Source organism: Apis cerana, linkage group LG12 (assembly GCF_029169275.1).
Source record: "Apis cerana isolate GH-2021 linkage group LG12, AcerK_1.0, whole genome shotgun sequence".
Lineage (NCBI taxonomy): Eukaryota > Metazoa > Arthropoda > Insecta > Hymenoptera > Apidae > Apis > Apis cerana.
The window spans coordinates 1,635,741-1,661,456 of NC_083863.1; the positions used below are offsets into that span (position 1 = coordinate 1,635,741).

Sequence of the window (25,716 nt, forward strand, 5' to 3'; positions counted from 1 at the left end):
CTTTGACCTCCCCGTAGTTCCATCCTTTTCACTCGTCAAAATGGTGGAAGCAGCTCGTGAAATTACGAGCCAAGTGTCGATCATCGATAAAATTAACCGGAACGAACGATGCTGGTCGGAAGGACTGGTGTCCTCCACCTGGCTTCAAACTTAATTATCGTCTAGCAATTAAGAGGCGGTCTCTACCCCCCGTGAATTAGACAGTTTACGAACTGGAGGAAAGTTGGAACCGTGCTATAATGCAATTGGCTCGCCTCTAGGTACCTATGCACGCTTATTCGTTGATTGCGTGCCCATTCTCGAAATAGCCTTTCGAAGGGTGGATCTAACAACAGGTAGAAAATGGTAGAGAATTGGCGGAAGAGTGTCAGGACTTGTTGATAAGTTAATTGTGTTCCAGCTTTTTCGATGGTTCGTTTTAACCGATCTTTGAACATGGACATGTGAGCAGTTATGATTGGTTGTTTATGCATTTATGAAAAATCTATAGAAACTGTTAATATATGATAATGAAGAGAATTTAATCATTGGACTAAAGAAATTTAAATGTATATAAATCTATAGAATTAAAAAAAAAAGTGGTATATATTATAATGTAAAAGTAGTTAAAACGTAAAACAAGTTTCTATTTAAGTTGTTTGTATAAGTTCTATTTTGTATAAACATCTCAATTCAATAATCATGATGTTTTATGGCAAAGTTGTATGGATTAATTATGAAATCCATACAAGTGATTTGTAATTGTAAATACTTTATATATACTTATAAATACTTATATAAGTTTTTTGATGCAATCATGAATATGTTATTATAGTACCTAAAGAATTAAGGAATAATAAATGAAATTTGAATTACAGTTTACATTCAAATCATTTACAATTTTTATATATTTGTGTAAAATCTTTATAGTAATTATTAATATACATTATAGTAATTTCTTGAATTACAGTCTTGTTTTGATTTATATTCAAATTACTTACAATGCTCATTTTTAGATAAGATATGGAAATAAATAAAAAGAATTTGAACAATAAAATTAAAAGAAATTAATACTCTGGATAACACATTTACAATTTCTCACTTTTAAATAAGATATGGAAATTAATAATTAATAATGGAATAAATAATAAAAGAATTGTTCTTTATATAATTAATGAGAAAACCTTTTTGATATTCTTTATAAGATAGGAGTTATAATAATGTATACAATTGTATTAATCCTTTAGGGATAATATCTATGTAAGATACTGACCTTGATATCATTATTAATGGCCAAAGTCAGTGTATTACATTTTCATCCATTGTTAATTTTCTAAAATTAAAGATAATTACAAAAAAAAATTTAAAAAGTCTACATTTGTATTGACTATATGGAAAGGAATTAGGAATTGGAAACTAATAATTTAAAATCCCTGAAAAGTTAGAAGAATAAATAATTGTTATTAATAATTATTATTGTATATTAGCAATTAAAAATAATAGTTTTAAAAAATAGTTTTGTAATCCTCTTATGAGTCGTGATTCATAAATTGGAAATTATTTTTTAAAGTACTATATTTTATAACGTAATAGAAAACCAGAAATTAGAAAATTTATTATTTTTCTAATTTATTATTTTACTGATTTAATGGAGAAATCTCTTTTGGTTAAATTGTTTTTTCATAATTTATTCTGGAGAAGATATAAGAAAACATATACGTCAAAGGTATATTTGGAATGTTATGTATAATGCAATTATTAAAATTGATTAGAGGATTCAAAATATATGTTAAATATATGTTAAAAATATGACATCAAAAATTCCTGAAAAGAAATGTTCATAATGGAAAGTTTCAACAATTCAAATAATATTCAATAATTATTTATTTTCAATTCTTTTTATTAAATTTTTAAAGCCTTATATACTAATCAATACTAATGAAACATTATGAAGAAAAAGAATTTTTTAAGAATTTTTAAGAAGATTTACCTCAAATCTAATAATATTTAATCTTGTTAACTTATTCCATTAAAATATTAAATAAAAACTTATAATAATATCTTCTGATCAATTCTTCATCTCGAATCGTTATAAACAACGTTCAAAATAAACATTAAAATATTTCTCAAACATTATTGCAAACCAAATGATATTTAAAATAAATAATGTCACTTTGACTCAATATATCTCATTAAAAATATGAAATAAATAAGAATAATATCTTCATCCTGATTTCTCTGACTCTTTCAAAAAATAACGTATATTAATCCATAATTACAAATTATACAAAACACGAGAGAAATCGAATTGAATATAATAAAACATTTCAAGTGACTTAATTTTCATTAAATCGTTTCCAACACGTTCCATCAAGATACCAAAACACTATTACTCCTTAATAACGATATCTTCACAAATCCTAATCCACCTAGGGTAAGTCTAACACAGTAAACGTAAGTCTCGACATTCCAGTCGCATTAGTAAGAGGGGGCGAGACAAAGTAAATCGGGGTCGTGGTAGAAAATCGCGCAAGAGCAACAGAGACATCGAAAAGATTGAAAGAGAAAGAGAGAGAGAGGGAAAGAGTTATTTAAAGCAGCTTTCCTTCGATCACAAACGACGTGTGTCTCTCCTCCACGAGGCGTTCCTCGAAGCGTATACTCGCCTCGATAACCTTCTTCTCGCGACCACGTTTTGCAGGCTTGCGGCCAGTCGCGCGAGGGCTTCGCCTTTATTGGATGAGCCCGTACGAGCGCGGCTAATTATGCGATCCCCTTAAGGCCGCCACGAAACCGAAATAAACGGACTGGATTCTAATTAACTGCAATTTACCCGCCGAGTCGTTTCTATTTTCAACGCCTCCTAAACCCTCTTTTCCGCCCCTTTTTCCCCCGTTTCCAATCGGATTCCTCGCATTCTTGCTTATTGCTCGCGACGTGTTCGATAAGGATGGGAAAAGTTTGGACGATGAATGAACGAAATGTGAATTGATTATATTTTTTTTATTTTATTTTTTATTTGTTTGCTTTTTTATGTGGAGAGATGTAGACGTGTTAGATTACCATCGACGTGAAATTGACGTGGATCTGCGTTTGTTCGAGATCGTTTGATATTTTTATATCTTTGGAAAGTTTTGTTTTAATTATCTGCAATTTTTTGTCATTCTTTCTCTTCATTTTTAAACGGATTCTTTGTATGTTATTATTATCGGGGATATATAAAGATGGGAAAAGTTTGGATGATGAATGGATGAAATATGAATTGGTTTTTTTTTTTTTTTTGTTTCAATATACAATGAGACATAAATATAGATGTGTTGTTTTTAGAGAGATTATTTTTTAATGAATTTTGAATTTTGTTTCTTTTCTAAAATTTTATTTTATGTATGAATTTATTATACTTTTTTCTTCTATAAATTATTGTTAGAGAAACTTTCAGAGAAAAAATTTTCACGTTTTCAGAAGTGGTTGGAAATCAATCTTGCGTTAGAAAATATTCAAAAACAAAACCTCGGTGTCTTTGAGGGCTTCGAAGGGATTATCGCCACCAAAAATCTAAATTTCATCGAAATTTGTATTTCATTTTTAGAATTTCAAAAGAATACAAATGGTATTTATGTCGAAAATAATTTTCAAAAATATCAAACATAAACTTTTTATATAAAAATCCGTATATATATTGAATGTAATTCGATAAATTGTGAGAAGTTTATTCAATTTTGAATTTGAAAGCGAATTTGAACAAAAAGATTCTTATTGCACGTTAAATTATTTTGTATCATTTTATTATTGATCATTACAATAATATCTGTATCTATTTATTTGTCACAAGATATGTATTCAGAAAGATTAGTTGTTCTGAGAATTGTTATAAGAGAAAAAAATTTTTTTTTGTTACATGTAGTGCTAAATATTTTAAATTTCCAAAGATATTAGATTAGATTCAAGGTATCTCAATATCTCAAACGAATAAAATTTCAATTCTAGAAATTGGCAGATAATTGGACATTATTGTAATTGGTTTATATTGTAGATTTTTCTTGTAATTGTAAATATGTTGTGCATGAAAATTTACCAATCGTACATTTGAATTTTAATTAAAAGTTTTTTTTTAAAAATGTCTTGAAACAATTAATTGTCATTTTGATGAATGGACTTAACATTTTATTATAATATAACGTTATATTAATTAATCTAATAATTTTTAGATTAAATATTGATAAATTTGCTTATAATTTAATAAATTTTTATCAATTTTTGTTTCTTTCATCGTCAAAAATCGACTTTCCATTTGTTTCTCAAATAAATATACATATTTTAAATATAAAATATGCAAGATATGCAATAAGAAAATCATCAAGAATTTTATTATGAAATGTGATTACCTTCCTTTGAGAAACTATGCAACAATATCAGCATCTTGTTCACTTTTAAAAACAATTTTGGAGATGGTTCCTTGGAATAACCTTCAAAACTGTTTGTTGCATTAAAGTATATAAAAAGATAACTATGTTAAAACATCTTTCTTATTCTATCTAATTCTCAATAACTTTCTTCTCAAAGATAAAGGAAATAGAGAGGTAAATTTTAAAGTAAAATGTTGAATTTTGATCGGGTATCTTCTTGATTCACTTCTGCCCTTCTTTGAACTCAATGAAGAAAATTTGCCAAATCCTTGTGAAAACCCCTAGCCTTGTGTCAATTTAAGGACTTTGTCTTATTCTCTTTATATCAATTCTAATTTATCCTTTTTCCTTCTTCTTTCAATAGAAAGATCCTTTAAAAAGATTGATTCTTTAACAGACTGAAGATATGTTAGTCAGATGTTATTAATAAAAAAGCTCACTTATTATTTCTAATAAGAAAGTAATCTTTATTTTTTTTTTCTAATTCTTTAAACTAATTCTTTATACTGACTTAATTGACTTATTCTGTATTCTGTATATTTTGTATAGATATTATGTATAATATACTATACACAATATATATTATCTATTATGATTAACAACTGAATATATAATACAAATTTTATTATTATATAATTAAAAATTTTGTTATTATACATATATGCAAGTGTAGCATAGCACATTAAAACATGTATACATAAATTCCAATATTCAATTATATTACTTTCTTAAGATTTAATTATCATATTTTGCAATGATGGATTAATTTGGAATGATAGTGGAAAAATAACAAATGGAAAGTCTCAATTAAATTCTTTTGCTATAAAAGAAAAATTAGATGAAAGCTTTCTCGTTCAGTTAATTTCCACAAGAGAAAATGAATATCAATCGACCATATTCACATTTATACATGTAATATGACGTAGAAAACGATTTTTACACGATTTTACATCGTTATCAACTGCAAGATGCAAATGAAACAATATGGAAATATTCCAATATCCATTCTGTTGCAACACTCTGTACGTAGTTAATTAAATATTTGGATTGTAATATAATGAGATTTATTATTATTTATTTTTGATGCGTTTTTAAAGAAGTAAATTTCTTAATGATTAAAATTATTATTTATAACTTTATTACTTTTTTAATTTAACTAATTCGTAATGGAATTAAGTATATTATATACGAATTTCATTTTAATATTATTGATATTTTTAAAATCGTATATTATTAAATATTTTCCATTCTCAATTTTAAAATTTATTTAATAGATTTCAATATTCTTTCTAAATTAAAAATGCCGTAATTTTATTATCAACATTAAAAAAATTGATTGCTATTAACTTCTATTGAAATACTTTTATTATTAATAACACAAATGAAATTAAAAAAAAAATTAATCAAATTAATTTATATAATATCATAAATATATACTGTAATTATAAAAAATAACAAAAAATAAAGAATAAATATATAATTTCAAGATATAATTGTGTAATTAAGTAAAAATAAAAATAATCAGTATACAATTATTTCGAGATAAAAAAGATTAATTAACTAATTCAATCTATGAACATAAAAATTCATATACAGTATTAATATTAATAAGAGGATTAACGAAAAATTTCAGATTCCTACAGTAGAATTTTCTTTGTTATTTTCTTGAACAGGTTAGTGAAGATTGATAGTCGTAAGATTGTGGGTAATGTGGGTGAAATTGGTTTGGACGAAGGTTGAGTAAAGAAAATTGAATTTTCTGATGGTGGTTCATTCTTTTTTTGTTTTTCTTACTTTTATCTTTGTTATCGTAGTGTGACAAGATGGACTCTTATTTTCATTATTACATACATAAGATATAATTGATAAAAAAATATAGATTAAAATTCCTTTCTTATCCTGATATTTTCTTAAATACATATATTAGCAAAGATTAATGATTTTTATCATAAAAGAAATTTGTTTGGAGCAAAAATCAAGTAATTATTCTTATTTTTATTTCTATATTAATTTTTATAATAATAATATTATATTCTAATTTGATGATAGTATTTTAATTTAAATTAATTTTCAAAATAATATAATTAATTATTGAAATTAGTTTATTTAGGAAAGTGACATTGATTTGATGCTTGAAATTTTGGTCTTTGTAATACAATATTAATTAATCATGGTACAACAAATGAGTAATTGTTGAACAACGAAAGATAAAGTAATTAAAATATACGAGAGTAATAAATAGTAAATATGTATTATAGTTAATGAATATTAACGAGAAATATCAAATATAAATAATAAATGATGAAAAATGAATTATTTGAATCATATTTTGTATCTTTTTATCTTATCAAATTTGTAAACAGTAAAATACTGTCCTTTTTCTTTACGTTATAATCTTTTTCTTTTCAATATTATTATTACAAAATGAATTTTTATAGGAGATCATAATCACTCAAAATTAATAAAATATTTAAACAATCTAAATTAAGTTTTTCGATATTACAAACACGAATTTCATTTTTCACATTTTTATATTTCATCTATCTTCCTTATAAATTTTATCAAAATATCTAATATCCATTCTTGTGTAGAATCAAGTTCAAGTTTCTAAGCATTTTAATATTTGAAAGTAAATCTATCGAGATTTATTCTGCAATGTCATTTTTCACAAATGAACATTAAGAATAGAAATTATTGTCAGTGTAAATTTAAAAAAATTATTGAAACTGTAATCTAATTTCAATGCATTCAAGAATAAATCTTGAAATCTCAAATGTCATTTCTCGCTACGTTAAGAATGAAAATTGCTTATGAACAGTCACTTTCAACGTAGTATTCATTTACAAATTTAGTTGCTTTTAATAGCAACTCTCGACAGTTTTACTCTCATATTTATTCTATATCTGTATCTCAAAATCTTGGATCTCTTTTCTTTGCCTCTTTTTTAACATTTTTAATATTTGTCAATACTTACAATATCAAATTAAGAATATCCTGAAAAAACATAAATTTCAAAAATCAAAAAATTAAAGAAAAACCACAAGTATTATCGTATATTATTAAACTTATTGCTTGGCTCAACAGAATCAATTATAAATATAATATAAACATTAAAAAAATAATTGTCATTAATTGCAAATTGTAAATTTAAATATCTTTTATCCATATATAGTGAAATTACACAGTGATTTTCAATGTAGTATTCATTTATTCTGCAAAATATTCTCAAAAACAGATTCAAATTTTGTACCTTTTTCTCTTTATTATTTCAATTATTTACTCTCAAATCTATTTATATCTTTTTAGCCCTTTTCTTTCTATTTCTTTCATTCACTCCATATACTTTCCAAATACAAAATTTTCATTAGCATTTGACATGAAAGCTAGAAAAAAAGTCTAATATTCTTTTCATTAATGAATACTTTATTAAGAGTTAAATTGAATTATTATATCACACGTTTAACATTCATTCAATATTTATTTGCTCTCGAAAATTTCACTCCCAGATCTATTTACACTTCAGACTATCTTTCCCTTATCGCTTCATTTATCTTCCTTGTCGATTCACAAAATTTCCATTAGCATCTAATACCACAGCTATAAGAACTATCCATTCTTCCACGCCATAAAATAAAACAGCTTACCACGAAACACTTTACAGCTCTCTAACGCACCCCCTAAACTGAGACACGACGCCATATAATAGCTGCTTCATTTTCTCCATCCAAGTGCCTTTTGCTCCACTCCGCCCAATCTCCCAGCCATCCAGTCCAACCAAGACAACCTGAAATAACCCGTGTTATCGTATTCATCCGATTTACCTTCATTCTCGCAGATATCTACTCTATTTTTATCCTAAAGTGATGGAAATTCGCCTCGAGGATCCTGATGTCGAACGTCAGAAAGAAGTCGTTCAGGACCGAGAGTACAGTTAACCAACCACTCGATCCTCGCCAGATTATTTACAAACGATGAACCACGTAGCTTAATGATCATCTTGCAAATTGGTTCGTATTCAGTCAACAAAGGAATCGATGATGAGCATTGTGGATCGTTTATTATCCTGTTTCCCGTTGGTGTATACCTTCCTATGGAAATGAAGGATCTTTGGTTGTTTTCCATCTCGAGAAGAATAATAAAATATCCTGCGTTCAATTATCGGTCGAGTTATTACGTAAATGTTGCGCCCTGTTGTATGCATAACAGGAATTTGATTTGATTGGCTGCTCTTTCTCGGCAACGAAAGATCTTTTTTTATTCTATTGGTAGCTGGGTTGGATTTCTTCTGGATTTAATTCCTCAGGTTTAAAATATTTCCATATTAAAGCTTAAAGTTGAAACATTATAGTAGTTTTGTTATAATTAATTACAAGTGATAATAAAAAAAAATTACGTTTTTTCGTATAAATATTTTTAAATTTATAAAGATTAATAATAAGAATGAATTAATTGTGAAAAACATAATTATGATGGAAATTATATTTAGATACAAAATATAAATTTTTTTTATGACACTTGTTCATATTAAATGAAGAGAGATGGTGATAAAATTTGTTCCATTTCTGTCATATTATCACACCATGCTGTCTCACTTCTTAGAGTTTCAATGATAATAGTTTTCAACGTTGAATGGAAAGAACTTGTCAGAAAGTTTTCTAGTTTCTGTTTATAGATAATATTTATATTACTTTAATATTGTTAAAATGATTCGTATTTTTTTTAATAATTCTATTATTCGCGATCTTTCTATCTATCCTCTCGTATAAATAATCCAATTTAAACTAATCTTTACTTACTTTAATTATTTTAATTTTATAGCATGGTTCTGTTGAAAAATATCCAAGTATATATTTGATTATCTTAGAAATCTACCTATGATAACATTTATTTATGCTGATAAATAAAAATTATCATTCGAAGTAATAACTATTAATTGGTCTAGAACGAAATTATTTTAAAAATCAAATGAAATTTATCGTTTTTTTGTGATCTTATATATCCATAAAAAAGTACTCAACAAAATTATCAATGATCTCAACTTAATCTTAAACTTCACAGCTCGTATCTGAGATGATACATACATATAAAAGAAATCATCAAAAAAAACTTAAATTAACCTTGTTTCCTTTCAACAATTCCTCTATACTTGCACGAAATGTCAAACAGAATTCCTGACTACATAGAAAAAGATCGACAACGATCACGTGACGCGAAAAATATCGTTCACGTTATACCAGAAATGCAACCAACAGAACAAACTTTACGACCGTCTATAAACTCCGAATCCGTTCGTATGGCATTCCACTCTCTTTCTCTCTTTCTCTTCTTTTTTTCTCTCTCTCTCTCTCTTTTCTCCCTCTATTACCTATCTATCCATCTCTATATCCACGGTAAGTTTTGCTGAATTCTCGCGCAGCACAATGGACGCACGATAGTTTCACGTGTAAACGAAGCCAAGAGTCGTTCCGCGTATTCCCAGCTCGGCGCCACTATCGTTTTCACGATAATATATTGCCCCCTGGCGGCATTATGCTCGCGTTACGTAAAACACGGGACGAAACGCACATAGGAAATGCTGGCAAATATTTGGACAGAGTCACGATGAATATATCGGCCCACACTGATGAACTAATGATTCATAGGTGTGCGTGGACAATCCATTCTGTCACCATTTTTTTTTTTTTTGGATTTATTATGGCCATGTAGGGTTTACGGGTCGTAAAGTTGAGAGTTTTGTGAATGGGGATATACTGGTATGCATAGAAGATTAGGTTAGTTGGAGAGGAGATTTTGTTGAGTATTTATCAAAATTGGAGATTTTTTTTCTAAAATAAATAAGTGGGAATAAGTATTTTCGTTTTTTCTTATCACTACTGCATTTTGTAAATAAATTTTTATTTGAAATGATTGTTATGTAATGAAATAGCATATAAAATGTATGTTTTAATGAGGAAATTTTTTTCACTTTTTGAAATGAAATAGTGTAAATCTTTTATTCCATTTCTATGAAATTTTTCAATTTATCGCTATAGATATTATTTTCTATAAAGAATTTTTATATTAAGAAATAATAAAGAAATAATAAAGATTGAATCATGGAGCAAGTATAATGAAATTAAATAATGAAAAAAAAGTTTGATTTTCTGGAATTGTGAAATATTATATAAGATATTATATTCTTGAAACATCGGAATTAATTCTAGAAACAAAAACAAATACAACGGTAAGAATATAGTGACACTACTTGTATTATTCTATTGCTAATTCTATCTCCATCTCGTTTCATCTAACGTAAACTTCAATTGCTTATAACTCAATAAAACTCAATCATAATTTTATATATCAAGTTTCTTTTGATTTTTAGAATAGATTCTTCAAAAATATTAACATTCTATATATATATAATATATATATCGTGTATCATTTAATAATAAATTAATAAATGATTAATAAATGATTTTATGTTGTGTTAAATTTGAAAAAATATTTTTATTTTTGAAAATTATTTTAATACCGCAAAGATATATGCAAAATAGAAATAGCAGAATTATTTTGAAATTCCGTTATTAATTCAAGAGAATATAATATTCTGGTTTAAAACTCGATAAAAGCTTTTGGAGGATTGCGTTATTCCACATGAATGTTCCATATAAATACATTTTGAAACAGCAACAATGTAATGATGAAGTGTCAACGAAATAGCAATAATTCTAAAAAATATAATAGCTTGTTTTAACGTAAAGCTTATAATATTATTTTAACTTTAATATTTCTTCTGTTATGACTATTTAAGATTTTATAAAAATACATTCGTACAATATGATACAAATTTTATAACATAAAAATAGAATAAAAATTTAAAAATTTCTTTTTTTCCATTTTTAATTTTAGTTGCAATTCTCCATTTTCTCTGCCAATTTATCAAAATTAAAATCTTCTATCTTGAGATTTATTTCTTATTTATTTTTTACATTAAAACTTTTTAGTTTTAGAAAATTAACGAATACTTATTTTTCATCAAAATCGACATTTCCAATTAAAAAATCTCCACGTATTATGTTTTCTATTAAATTACATCAATTTTCAAAATCTTCAAAGTTTTAATAAATATTTCTCAAAATTAAAAGTTTCAATTTCAAAATTTTAATATAAATAATTAATATATTAATATCTATAATATTATTAATAAAAAAATTTATTAATATTAATTTTTTTATTTTAAATTTTATCAATTTGAAAATTAATGTATATCTAACTATAAACAAATATTTATTTTCTTTATATTATGCTTCATTATCATCGAAATTAATATATGCTTACTTTTCTATTAAATTCCATTAATACAATCAAAATTAAAATTTCCAAATATCTATTTTAAATCCTATTCATTTCTCAAAATTTTCAATTTCAAAAATTTTAATACATACCTAAATACTCATTTCATCTATCTCACCAAAATTATACAAAAATCTCCATTAAAAAATTCACACGCATATAATTTTTCTACTTTAAATTTTCCCAACTCATCAAAATTAAGATCTTCGATTCGAAAATAAATAAATCGAATATCTCCAATGAAAAATTACAAATTTTTCTATTTCAAACTCCGTCGATAAAAATTTTCAATTAAAATTAAATATCATTAAAATCAATATACCTATTCTTTTTATTCCAAATTCTGATCATTCAATCAAAATCAAATGCTTAGATGTCATTCAAATTAATAACTACTTATACATACAATAATCTCGTTCAACTGAGAATCACAGTTCAAGACCAGTAATATTTCATCCACAATGGGAAAATGGGAGACGAAGGTCGATGTAATCGCGTTTAAGAGACGGGGCTATAAAACGTCTGACGATTTATACATCCCTCGAAACACGGTCGAATGGGATGAGTGCGCGGTATCTACTCAAAGCGGGGATTTTCTTTGAAATTTCGCAAAACGTGGGGCAAAAGGAGATAAAACGCGACGAAATTTCTTCTCTTTCTCTCTCTCTCTCTCTTTCCCTCTCTCTCTTTCTCTCTCTCTCATTTTCTTTTTTTTTTTCTTTTTTATTCGAGGGGAAGGAAAACGTAGAAACGAAATGGAGGGAAACGGTTGGGAATCTCGTTTAATAGAATCGTGTTTCTTGATACATGAACCGTGGCGAGAATGGATTTTCAGATTTATGCTTTAGAGAGGTGGGATTCGTGCGGTCCAAATACGGCCGTTTTTAATCCCATCGTTATAAAATTGTCCTCGCTTGTTCAAATTATTAACCTCGTTTCTTCTGGTCTAGAGTAATTGGTTTTTCGCTTGAACACCTTTAACTCCGCTGTTTCGAGGATGTTGAATTAAGGTATGCTTAAAATTGAATATGAAATTGTGAATTTCTGATTATCATTTTCAAAATTAGGAATGGTTATCGCATTCCTACTTTTACTTGTTCCTCTAATTAATGCATTATTTAGTAATAGTTAGTATATAAGTGTAATATAATTTATACGTTATTTAACTTGATATTTATTATTATATTATGTACTATGTACTTTCTTCTTCCTGTAAATAAGTAAAATTTTGGGATAATATCTATCACATTTCTGAGAATATTTATTGTGTAAATTTTATATAAGGTATTAATATATTAATAGTGATTTTGAATCAAATAAATATAAAAGTTAGAAAAATGATTTTTATTTATTAATAAGTGAGCAAATATAATTATTTTGGCATTTAAAATCGACATTCCATTTATATTCCATATGATAATGAAATTAATATTATGGAAATAAAATGGAGAAATTATGTACAAATACTTTTTGTAGCCATTGTATTTGACTTGTGTATCGATATTACAATATAATAATAATTTCTTTAGTTAAAATTTACTAATATTTCAAAACACGAATTGAATTTTTTACTAAATTTTTTATCATTTAATATATTTTTTATATTCCAGTTAAATTACACCTAATAATAAATTAAACTTAAAGATTCAAGTTTCTATAAAGTACATACACAAAGCTTTTTGTTTATTTAAAGGAACACATGCAAAACCAATCAAGTTAAATTATTCAAAAGGTCAATATTAATACATAATTGCAACTAATAATCAATTTAAAAAATAAATTAAACACTATTACAATAATTATTATATAATCAATAATTTATATCTAATAATTTACACGATTTTCTGAATTAAACATTAGAATTACGTGGTGCATAAAAAGAAGGTAGGATGAGAAAACAAAAACTTGACTCGTAATTTTCACTGCAAGTTTTGTACATAAATTCGAGGATACATTTATTGCCGGGCGTAACGACGTCTAAAAAGTTGGGGGACGGGGCTGAGGAGGTTTATAAAATTCGCTTACCCCTTTTGCCGCCCGAGTGATATCATAAAACGACGGTGCAGCGTGAAATTCGAAAGGGCGACGAAAGCTTTTTAGCTCGAGGCGCGATGGTTTCCTGAACCTTGAACAGATCCTCGTAAAATACCCTCTTAGACGATCCTTCCTCGACGAGGAAAAACATAAAGTATGGAAAAAATCGATAATCGTAATTAAAAGGATTGTGAATCGCGACTCGTATATTTATTTATTTTTCTTTTTTTTTTTTTTTTTAGCCTTGTCGAGGAGAATTGCAGAGCTATCTCAATTGAGAAACGAGTAAAATTTTAACGATTGAAGTTAAGAATAAAGTTATTCCAATTAATTATCTGAATAATTTATTATTTCAGTGTAGCATTAAAAGTATTAAAAGGTTGTAAGAATCAGTTGTAGTAGCTAATAAATAAATGTTGGTCGAGTATTTTAGATAAAATTATTACTCAAAGTAACTATACTCGAAACTTCAATTAATTGATTTAATTTTTCGTCTTAGTGTCTGATCTCGTTAAACGATGGTACTCTTTAGAGATTAAAGGAAAAGGAATGTATATATGAAGTAGGATAGAAAAATGAGTATAGTATAGTTTCTTAAGTTTTCTTTGACAATAATTGTTTTCTCTAAATTATTAACTATTAATGTATTGTGTATTTGTATTTATTATTTATTATTATTGTAAAATAATATATTCCTATATCAAAAAATAAAATGAATATTCTATATTTTTATTATTATTATTTTTTAGTACACGTATCGAATTATTATATCTGTACTATTATAATTTATTCATATGCCGTCAGAGGACACTGAGAAGAGGGATTTTAAACTTTCTCATAAACTTGAATCCTTGAATCTGCAATTAACCTAAATGGATTATTTAATATGATAAAAGTGATAATGATAAGTAGAAGATATTGACGATTCTTTAATTGTTTAGTTTAGATTTTACTTTATACAAATTTTTAAAGGCTTAGGTTAGGTTAGATTAGATTTTTATGCTCTATTATGAAATAGTAAAGAAATGATATTTGATTAATTGATTTTAATATTTTAGTATTGTTGACAAAGTGCACAAATATAAAAAAGATCAAACAAAATAAAGTTTTAAAAAATACATATTTGATGATTTGCAAATTTCTGGTAACAAAAGAAAATTATTTTAAGGATGAAACTTAAGATTAAAATTAGGAAGCCTTTAATTTAATCTGTTTAGAATACAACGTTTTTAAAGAAAAAATTCTTTTTTTATCGATTATTAACGACAAATATACATTTCTTTGTACAAATCTATTTTTTACAAAAAATATACTAACATTCGTGAGATCTATTTTACAGAAAAAAATAATGGTATTGAAATATATAGATATCTATTATTCATAGTTATTTAATAACTAAACAAACTGTGCATTACATACACGCAATATTGAAAATTGAACGATTAACTTCACTCAGCACACTTCGTTCTAACTTTTATAAAACATCAACTTCCTCAAACCTGTTTCAACTCAATTCAACTCTCTCAAACAAAATCATCACACATCTATTATTTTCTTTCTTTTTCTTCTTCTTCTTCTTCTTCTTCTTCTTCTTCTTCTTCTTCTTACACAACTATCAGCAAAAGCAAGAAGACAAGAGAGGATCCATGAAAGGTATAGAAGGTCGAGAGGCAAGATAATTCTCACGAAGAGCGTGAAGAGCTCTCGAGACAAAGTCGATCGCGACACAATGGCGGATCAGAAAAGTTCGTTCTCGGTCTTATCTTGTGGAGAACGGAAGTGGCGGATCGATCTTCCTTTCTTCCTTCTCTTCTTGGCCTCGAGGCCTTCGATCAGGATCCTCTCCTCGAAATTCCAAAAGTTTTCGATACCTTGCAACACATTGCTAAGAAATAGTTGATACAGATTCTTTTTAACTGCGATTTTCGCGGTTTGAAATTATCAAATAATAAAGTTTTTTATGGCTTACACCAGAACGATTGTATTCGAGGTTAAGATTATTTTTATGGAGACAAAATTCATTGTATAAATAATTCATCGTATTTGGAAAATAAATTGTTTTAATATATTTTATTTCGATTGGCATTTAGATATTTTTGTTTTTATTTTTAACAGTTTTCAATTTATTGAAATATTTATAATTTATCGAAATAAGTTTCTATGCAATTCGATTATCCAAGTAAAATTATTATTTCATTCGTTGTGTTTGGATAATGTATTTGGAAGATCAATTGATTTAATATTTTAATTTGTACTTAGATATTAGGAGTATTATTATTTTTAAGATTTCTTTATCGAAATAAATTCATATACAAATTATTCGAATGAAATTTTTATTTTATTTGTTGTGTTATTTGAAATAATGTATTTGAAAGATGAATTATTTTAATATTTCATCTGATATTTAGATATTTCATTATTATCTTTTATTTTTTATCATTATTTTATTATTCTCCATTATTATTATCATGTTCATTTCAAATGAAAATTGTGAGATTTTGCTCGAAATCATTCATCAAAGCATTTTTTGAAGTTTTTTTTTATTTTTATTACGATTCAATTTTTTTATCAGTTTTTTTAACATTTACGATAAAATTTTTTTGTTATAGATTAATCGATGGAAATATTGTTGATATATTTTAAAATTGTTCAAATGTTGTTTGTTTGAATGTAATATTTTTTTTTTTTTTTTGCTACTCATTAATACGATTCATTAACGAGGATAGTTTTTGAGATTTAAATTATCGTGGAAACTCATAACTTTTTTCATCTCGGAATAAATTGCTGTAGGATAAGAGAAATATTTCACAATTAGATCTTTCTAAAAACACGAATATTTTTCTGCAATTTTAACATAAATTGTTCCGAAAATATTTATATTCTATTCCTATTTAGAATTTTAAAAAAATTTTCTTTCTCTTTTTTTTTTTTTTACTATTTTAATACACATATTTATATAAAAATTCAGACTAAATGAATATCAATATCTACAATAAAATAAATCTCTATTCAAAAAACTTTCCATCATAAATTATATATTTATATTGTTTATTAATACTCTTAGAAAAAAATCATCATGAATTCATCGAATACCTCAATAATTATATTACAAACATTCTGTTCATATCTCGCCAATAATATTCAAAATTCCTATCACGATATAAACACCTGCGATGTGGACATGGTCGCCTACGTCATGCCCGATTAATTCAATTTTTTAATTAAAATTTCACACGCTCGCATCTATCGACCAAGCGTGCAATATTCTGCCTTCAGACACATTTTTAAAACACACCATTCTGAGCACCGTCAATCAACGAGCTGTCATTGGCAGCGAGGCTCGCACACCCACTAGCTTCGATTGTTCCACGAATCATAATTGTCTGTATTTAGAAAATGAAATGAAAAAAAAAATTAAAATTGTACGATATGATTTTCTAAAGATGAGAATAATTTGCTATCAATCTTTGAAATTTTGTTCTTGTTTTTATGTATCGATTATTTTAATTTTTTTTTTTGTTAATCTTGTGTTATAAATTTATTGGTATTTTGAAATAAAAATGGTACTAAATTAATAATGTTTATTTACTGATGATTTTCCGTTTCGATATGTTACAAAGGTTTTAGGTTTTTCCTTGTCCAAAATTATTTTTATGTATTAAGGAAGCAGATATTTTTTGAATATACATCTTAGTTTTGGAAAATTTATTCAATATTTCTTTTCTTCTGAACTTTTTGATTGGCTGTTTCAAGATCGGTTAATAGCTCGTCTCGAAAGTTGGCAGATGACTGACTTTTCATCTTCACAAGTTTGGCTAAGAAGCAGTCCCTTGGTGGGCGGAGCTAAATTATTTCTCAAATTTCTTGAAATTGATTGGATGGTTTTTTGGAACCACCCCTTTAAGGCGTTTTCAACTTATGTTTGTTAGTTATATTATATTATACGAGATCAAAGAAAATAATAATTTTTAAACAATTTGTGATACCTTGAATGATTTATTGATCAAATAATTTTCTTTTGTTTAGTATTATATTATAAAATTGACATTTTAAAATAAATATGAATAAATATGAATATTATAAACGAACAAATTAATATCTTAAATTAATACTTGTGAAATGATAATTCTTATGAAATACGAAATAATTTGAAAGAAATGGTATTAAAAATAAAAATTTGTCTTATTCTTCAAATTATTAAATTATGCGATTGCATATTTAAATATTACATAAACATTTAAACTTTCACAATCGTGTATTACATTAACAATTTAGAAAATAAGAATAGATAAAAATATTTTGAAAGACATCCTCTAACATTTTTGTATATTCATAAAATAAACGTGATTCGTTAAGAAAAAAATGAAGTAAACACATTTGATATGATGACTCGAAATTTAAACATTAAAAGCAATTTTTATTCAAAATGAATAAAAGCAAAAAAAAAAAAATAAATTTATTCCTGTGTTTCATGCCAACATAATTAAAGGAACACAAATATAAGATCCAGGATAAAATTTCAAATTGGATGCCAAATTTTGTCTGCGAATCCTGTTTCGAAGACGAATCGAGATCCTCAAGACAATGGCGGAAAGAGAGAAACTCAAACTCGCACGACTGAGGGAATTAATGTTTCATGGTCGACAATGTATGATGAGATAAAATAAAAAAAATTAAATTGATATTCTGATAGCAAATGGTAGTAATGATATAGAAATCCACATTTAAGGAAAGTAATGTGAATTGATTTGAGAATTTTAGCATAAATATTTTATATAAAATATAATGTATGGAGGATGAAGTAAAATAAATATTATCTAGATTAAATGTGAAATTGTATCCAAGTTAAATGGCAAATAATATGATTATTTTTGAAATTAAAAGTGAATATTTGAAACAATTATTATAAGAATTTTGACGAATGCAATATACAAAAATAAAATATAATAACAAGATTTTAGAACAAAATTAAAATAATTGTATAAGAGAAATGTTATAGAAATATTTATAGTAATTTTAATATAAATGTAGTATACCAAAATGTAACGTGTAATTTTATAATATGAATTAATATATATAAATAAGATAAAATAAATAAACGTGAAACTATAATGATAAATGAGAGGATTTTCAGAATAAAGTTTAAGTTAAGATTATTTGAGGAAAATATTACAGAACTGAAATAATTTTAACATGAATATTATATATACAAATATTATACAATATTATGTACAAAGTACAATATATAATTTCATGATTCATATTAGTTAATATTAAAATAAAGAAAATAGAATAGTCAAATTCCATAGATAATAAATCAATTTTTAAGATAATAAATAATGATCTTATTTCTGGAAAATGAAATGATTGGAAAAATTTTAATGGTATGAAAAATATAATTTTGTAATTTTGTAATATACGATTCATTATTTCACAACCAATAGAATGAAATAAAATAAATAATGTGAAGTTAAATGAAGTTAAAAGAAAATTTTAATAGTAAATAATGGTAGTATTAATAGTATTAATAGTATTTTATATTATTAATATTAATATTATTAATAGTATTTTTGAATAGAATGATTTGAGAGAAATATGTAAGATTGGGAGAATTTTGGCATGAAAGCAATATACAAAGTGCAACATAATATAGAAATGATGAAATAAAATAAAGAAGGTGGAGGTCAAATGTGATGCTTTGGTAAATATAATAGAATTATTTTTGAAATGGGATGGAAGTGGATATTTTGGGAAAAGTATTCTAGGATTGGCAAAATTTTGGCATAAATGCGATATACAAAGTATAATAATTTCACGATATGAATTAATATTAGAATAATGAAGCAAAAATAAATAAAATGGAAATTAATGTGATACTAAATAGTAAGATTACTATTTTAGAATGAAGTTAAAATAAATATTTGAGGTTTGTTTTGTGGAATGGTTCGAAAATTTGTACTAATATAGAAAATATAATAATTTGATGATTTAAGTTAATGTTCCATGGTCAATAAAATGAAAATGAGATTAAATTTGAAATTGTGATAACAAATAATGGAAATATATAGTAGAAATATAATAGAAATTAATATTTGAAGAAAGTATTTAAACTCGAATAATTTAATAATGTGAATTAATATGGATAAGAATAATAAGAATAATTAAATAAAGTAAAATTTATTCTTTTTTGAATTGGATGAGAAGAAATATTTGAGAAAATATTGTAATATAATTGGGAAAATTTTAACAAAATTTTAAAATGCTGTGTAAAATTTGCTATTCAAATTTGCTGTTAAAATACATATAAAGTGTAATAATTTGCAGTAGAGTTTAATGAAATATCATGTACAGATTTTATAGAAATTTTTATAAAAATTTTAACAGAAATTGTATATAAATTTATTTTTGTATATAATTCTATTTATACATTTATGATTTGAGTATTTAAAGAAAAAATAATATGCATAATTTCAAAATTAAAATGATATATATGCATTATATTAATATATTAATATATTAATTATAAATTATTTTTTTAATGTACATAAATAGTTAACTCTTTATTATGAGTTAATATTATTCTAAATTTTAAAAGAAGAAATATATGATATATAAAAAAAATTCCAAGTCAAATAATTAAAAAGATACAGAAAAAAAATAATAAAAAATTGTAAGTGAATAAAAATTCTTTTATCAAAATAAAATAAAATGTTAATTAGTTCAATTTAAATAGATGTATGAAATTTATTTCATATTCTACAAATATTTAATTAAGTTTAATTTAATTAAAGTTACATATTGACTGAAAACATGAAATTCAGAACTCAATAGAATGTTTCATTGCAATTCAGAAAATTTATATAACGATAAGTACATCAATAATTTTCATGTATAATTCATATAATTTATAAATAAAACATTAACCTGAATCCTAAAAGAAGAGGATATTAATTTTATTTTAAATATGAAATAAAATAATATAATGGAATATTTTTTTATCCAATGTGTTATTATTGCGAAATTATATTTTTGAAATAATTTAACATAAATACTAAAATAGGAGGGATTAAAATGATAATAATATTTTTCTCACGAAAAAGTCAGAAAATATTGGTAGAAAGAAAAATCTTCTTTTAAAATAAAATGAACAATATGTTTCATTCACGTACTTGTTTTTAAATTAAATTATGGTTTTATTTCTCCAAATAAAATAGAAATTTGTGTAAATTTTAAAAAATTGTAAAACTTATAACTTTATAGAAGATATAAATATTAATGAAAGATTTATTTAAAAAGTACAATCAATATATAAAATAAATCAATACAATCAATATATAAAATAAAATGAGATTAAAAAATAATTGATAATATTATACTTTAAAATTCAAAGTTTCTCAGATTCAAAAAATTAAAAAAATTTGAGTAATAAAGAGAAACACTAATGAATTATAAATAATTGAACAAAATATTTTACAAATATTTTTATTAATTGTTAAATTACCAAGTTTTATAGAAAAATAGTTTTATAGAATTTTCTGTACTATATTTTAATCTACTTGTATAAGATTTCGGTCCTCTGACATTGTTCCACTTAACCCGAAATACATGCTGCTTGACATAATTAGAGCTTCGTGTCCATAAGACGAACTTAATGTCAAATATTAAAAACTACGAATATGGAATAAAAAATTTCAAGATCCATGAAATAATTTACTATAATAAAAACTTAAAATCACTTTAAGATTGAAATAAATATTATTATATTTAGTGTAGTAATTTATTAACGATTCATACAAAAATTTTTATAGTTTACAAAGAGTGATAATATTGTATATAAAATATATATAATTGACTTTAACTACAAAATAATAAGTAATAGAATTTGTTATAAAATCAGATAATTTTTTCTACGTTCTCTTTTCGTTAATTATTTTTTCTTTTTTTTAGAATTTTTTCATTAGATTAATGACATAATTTTATTAATATTTTTGATCTAGAACTTATAAAAATTTATTATTTTCCAAAATCCATCAAAAAAGATTAATAAAAATACAATAAATTTATAACATATTTCTAATTTATCAAGCATTTTTAATATTTTTTTCAAAAATATGTTAATTTCTTAATTTATCCATTTTCAACAAATTTATCATTTAAAAAATTTTAAAATAAAATAAAAATTGGTTTAAAAAATAATAATGAGATATAGAAATAACAATTTTCATCATCATTTTTGTCATGTACAGTCATATAAAAAATAACTCTTTATTAATCATTTGTTTATCAAAATTATGATAATTTTACGTTAAAACGTAATAAACAACTTTCTGCAACTGAAACATTTAACTCGGTATGACTTAATGTAAAGAAAAAAACAATTTTTCCAACAGGTGCCAATCATTTTATTTTCCAACTAAAACCTAAACACCTTCAAAATTTCTCTTCCTTTATCCCTTTTGTACGCCATCTTCTCCGGTGTTAATTTAAGAAGACACCCTGCTAAACGCTCACAACTCGTGCCACGGGGTAATTAACAAGGCGCGAGTCGCCCTGCCAGACTGTGATTACAGCCCCTCACCCCCTCTCTCATCCCCTCACCTTTTTTTCCCTTTATTTTTTTCTCCCTTTCGTTGGTCCAACGATACCAGCTGTTAATTATACTATAAATTTTAATCGTCCACCTCCTACTCCTCCTCTCCCTTCCTCTCCCCTCCTCCTCCCCTCCCTCTCCCTTCGCTCATTTATGCTGTTTCATGAACGACAACTCGCCACGACAGTGTGTCTATCCTCGCTTTCCATTCACTCGCCGAGGAGAGAGGATCTTTTAGTTGAATTATGGAAGGATTTAATTAAAAGTAGAAGAGACACGATGGTCTAATTGTGCGAGCGAGACTTTCCCGGTTCTTATCGTTTGCGAGTCGATCGTTTGAAGAGAGAAGTTAATCTTGTGCCTCTTTTTTTTTCTTTTTCTTTTTTTTTTCTTTTTTTTGGTAATTCCGTAGCGTGCAATTTAAGTATGGATGAAAAGATTTTTATGAGGTTGGACGTGTGGCAATTGAAATCAGTAAGATTATGGAGTGGATAACGAGTGTGTAGTAATTAATTGAAAGAAGTTGAGGGGAATATTATTCGATATGATTCATTTTAAGTGTTTTTTGTGTGAAAAGTGAAATTTATTTTTATATATATTTTTATCTGTTTTTATACTGTGTAAAAAATATATATATATTTTTTATAAGAAAATAAATTTTTTTCATTAATTCTATACATAATTGGAGACGAAAAATTTTGTATATTATTTTATCAAGGAAATTTATTTAATCAAAACATTCTGATCGATGTGTGTATATATATATATTTGTACATAAGAAATTTCATCAAGAGAAAAGTTAACTTGCAACATTTCAACATTTTGTTTAGTTTTGTTTGAAAATTTTTTTTACAAGTGCGATGATAGAGCACTAATTCTAAATATTTCCTAATTTGAAATTTTATTCTATTTCGCAGAGTTATATCTAAAAAGTGAAAAGAGCATTTTAAGTGATATAGGCTGAAAAAATTAAAAATAAAAATTTTTATTTTTTTAAGTAAATTCTTCATACAGAGTAATTTGTTTTTTTTTCTGACAAAATATCACTCGAAATCAACGTTCAAAATTTGCATTTTCCGTTTTTTTTTCTTTCCTATTCAAAATTTAATCCCTATTTCAAATGAAATTAAAATGCCAAAATTTTGCAAATTGATTTCATCGTTAATAATCTTCCTTTTGAATTACAATTTTTCGAATTACAAGCATTTTACAAATATGTACTGCCAATTATTATTACACCTATTACCGATCCGTGCTTTACATTCAAGAATTTACTGTTTCGCTTTATGGAAAATTTGACGGGGACAAAGGAGATTTGGGAATGGAGAATCCAGAGGGGTGAGATCGTTAACGTCTGGATTAACTCATCACCGCAATTAGTAATTAGTGAAATCCACGCGTGTGCCCGAACAATGCGCAAAAACCGATGGAAACGGTCAACGGTGCAGAATTTTCAATGGTGGATCACGTAGGAGGGGAGGGGACACACCACGGCCGAATTAAATTTCATACTTGATTCCCGATGAAATTACCGCGCGATTTATGTCCCATTTTGCAGTATCTCTTCTTATTATCTCGATCTCTTGTTTTAAATGGATTTTGTAATGTGTTTTTGCCTCCGTGAATATTTTCATAATATTGTTAATTTCTCTGATTTCCCGTACTGTTTCTAGTAATTCAATAATTAAGATCGAATTGCATTTTTAATTTTTTTTTTTTTTGTTATTATTTCATGACATAATTGAAGATAGGCGTTGAAAATACAGTAGAATTTCTATTGTATTATTCAAACATTTTATTATTCAAATCTGAATATCTATTTGAAATTGATGTTGTACATGTATAATGTTACAAATAATGGTGAAAATATATTTGTGGGACTATTTTGAAAGGATTATTTTAAAGAACGAAAGAAACGTAAAAATTAATATACAAAAATGTCGGTTAAAATTTATTCATCAACAATTAATTGAGTTAGATGAAATCTCAATCACTTATAATGTTTCATTTTTAATTTTTCTTTTTTATTATATTTTTTATATCATGTTGTTATTAAATTGAAAATATTCAAATCGAAAAAATATTCTTAGAAAAAATATATCTTTATGATAATTCTTTATATTAAAAAATTATTAACAGAAGCTAACAATTGGATTTTATTTTGTCAAACTATATCTTATGTTATCTTTATTTCTCGTATATTAAATTTTAATTAGAAATGTGAGAACTTACAAAATACGAATTTTAATATAATAATACGACAATTTCGTTATTTCTTTATCACATTGTTGAATAATTAGAAAAGACAAAAAGAAAAGAATGACATTCTATTGGACAGAATTTTCAAAGGAGAATTTGTAAAATATCATAAATAATTTTAGAAATAATTAGTGAGTTAATCATTAATTATAAAATATTCATTACATAGTTTTACATATTTTATTTGTTAAATAATTCAAAACAAATATTTACAATACTGTTAATAATGAAAATAAAAATATTCAATCGGTTTATCGGTGATATAAAAATCGTAAGTAAATTTATAGTAAATTGTAATAAAATGATAATTTTATTCTATTATAATTTAATAATTAATTTATTATGAAATGATTAATTTGCATCTACATAATATATTATGTTTCATTATAAACTGAGAAAAAAATAAAGAAAAATAAAATATGTAAATATTGTTATCTCATGATTTGCATTTATTAAAAAATATTTAATTATTAAAATAATATATTAAAATATTATTATAAATAATTTAAAACCTAAGATAAATATATCTCAAAAAAATCAAATTGTTATATTTATTGTTAATAAGAGATTTTAAAATATTCTTAAAGACTAATAAATAATAAATATCTCAATATCTCAATAAAATAAAGGAATAAGGATGTTTTGAACAATAAATTATGATAAAAAAAACAATAAAACGTCATATAATCAATTAATCTTTTAAACTATCTTTTTATTTTTTAATTTTTAACAAACTTCATTCCCAGAAATTGTTATTAACTTCGAGATTATAGAACAAGATTTATCGCGAACTTGAATTAACGGGTAAATGAAAATTCAAAAAATGGATATTGATGGAACGTTTTCTAAGGGAAACGGGTCATACGGCCAAATCTGATTTAATTTTGACTTTTCACGAACGGTGAAACAATTCCTCGAGGCTCACCGATAAATTTCAATGGAACAAACTGTCGTCTCGTTGACGAAATATTCCGGTTGGATGAAAATTGGAAAGAGTCGCGGAAAAATTTTCAACCGGAAGCCAATATGACGTTCAATGGTTTCCAGGGATTGAAGAATTTCTTCAGAGTGGATGATATTCTACCCGCGAAATTTTCGATAAAAATAACGATT

At 25.1% G+C, this 25,716-nt stretch overlaps 1 protein-coding gene and 1 long non-coding RNA gene across 8 annotated transcripts in view; one reads left to right on the forward strand and one right to left on the reverse strand.

The window, feature by feature from the left end:
* The window catches only part of LOC108002506 (poly(rC)-binding protein 3), a 441,044-nt gene that overhangs the window by 162,367 nt on the left and 252,961 nt on the right, over positions 1-25,716 (forward strand). The window lies entirely within an intron of this gene.
* Positions 6,685-9,861, reverse strand: LOC114578231 (uncharacterized). The gene is made up of 3 exons (XR_009832246.1): positions 8,229-9,861; positions 7,636-8,169; positions 6,685-7,379 (listed from the first exon to the last, which is right to left on the reverse strand). It is a non-coding gene; the product is annotated as an uncharacterized LOC114578231 (long non-coding RNA).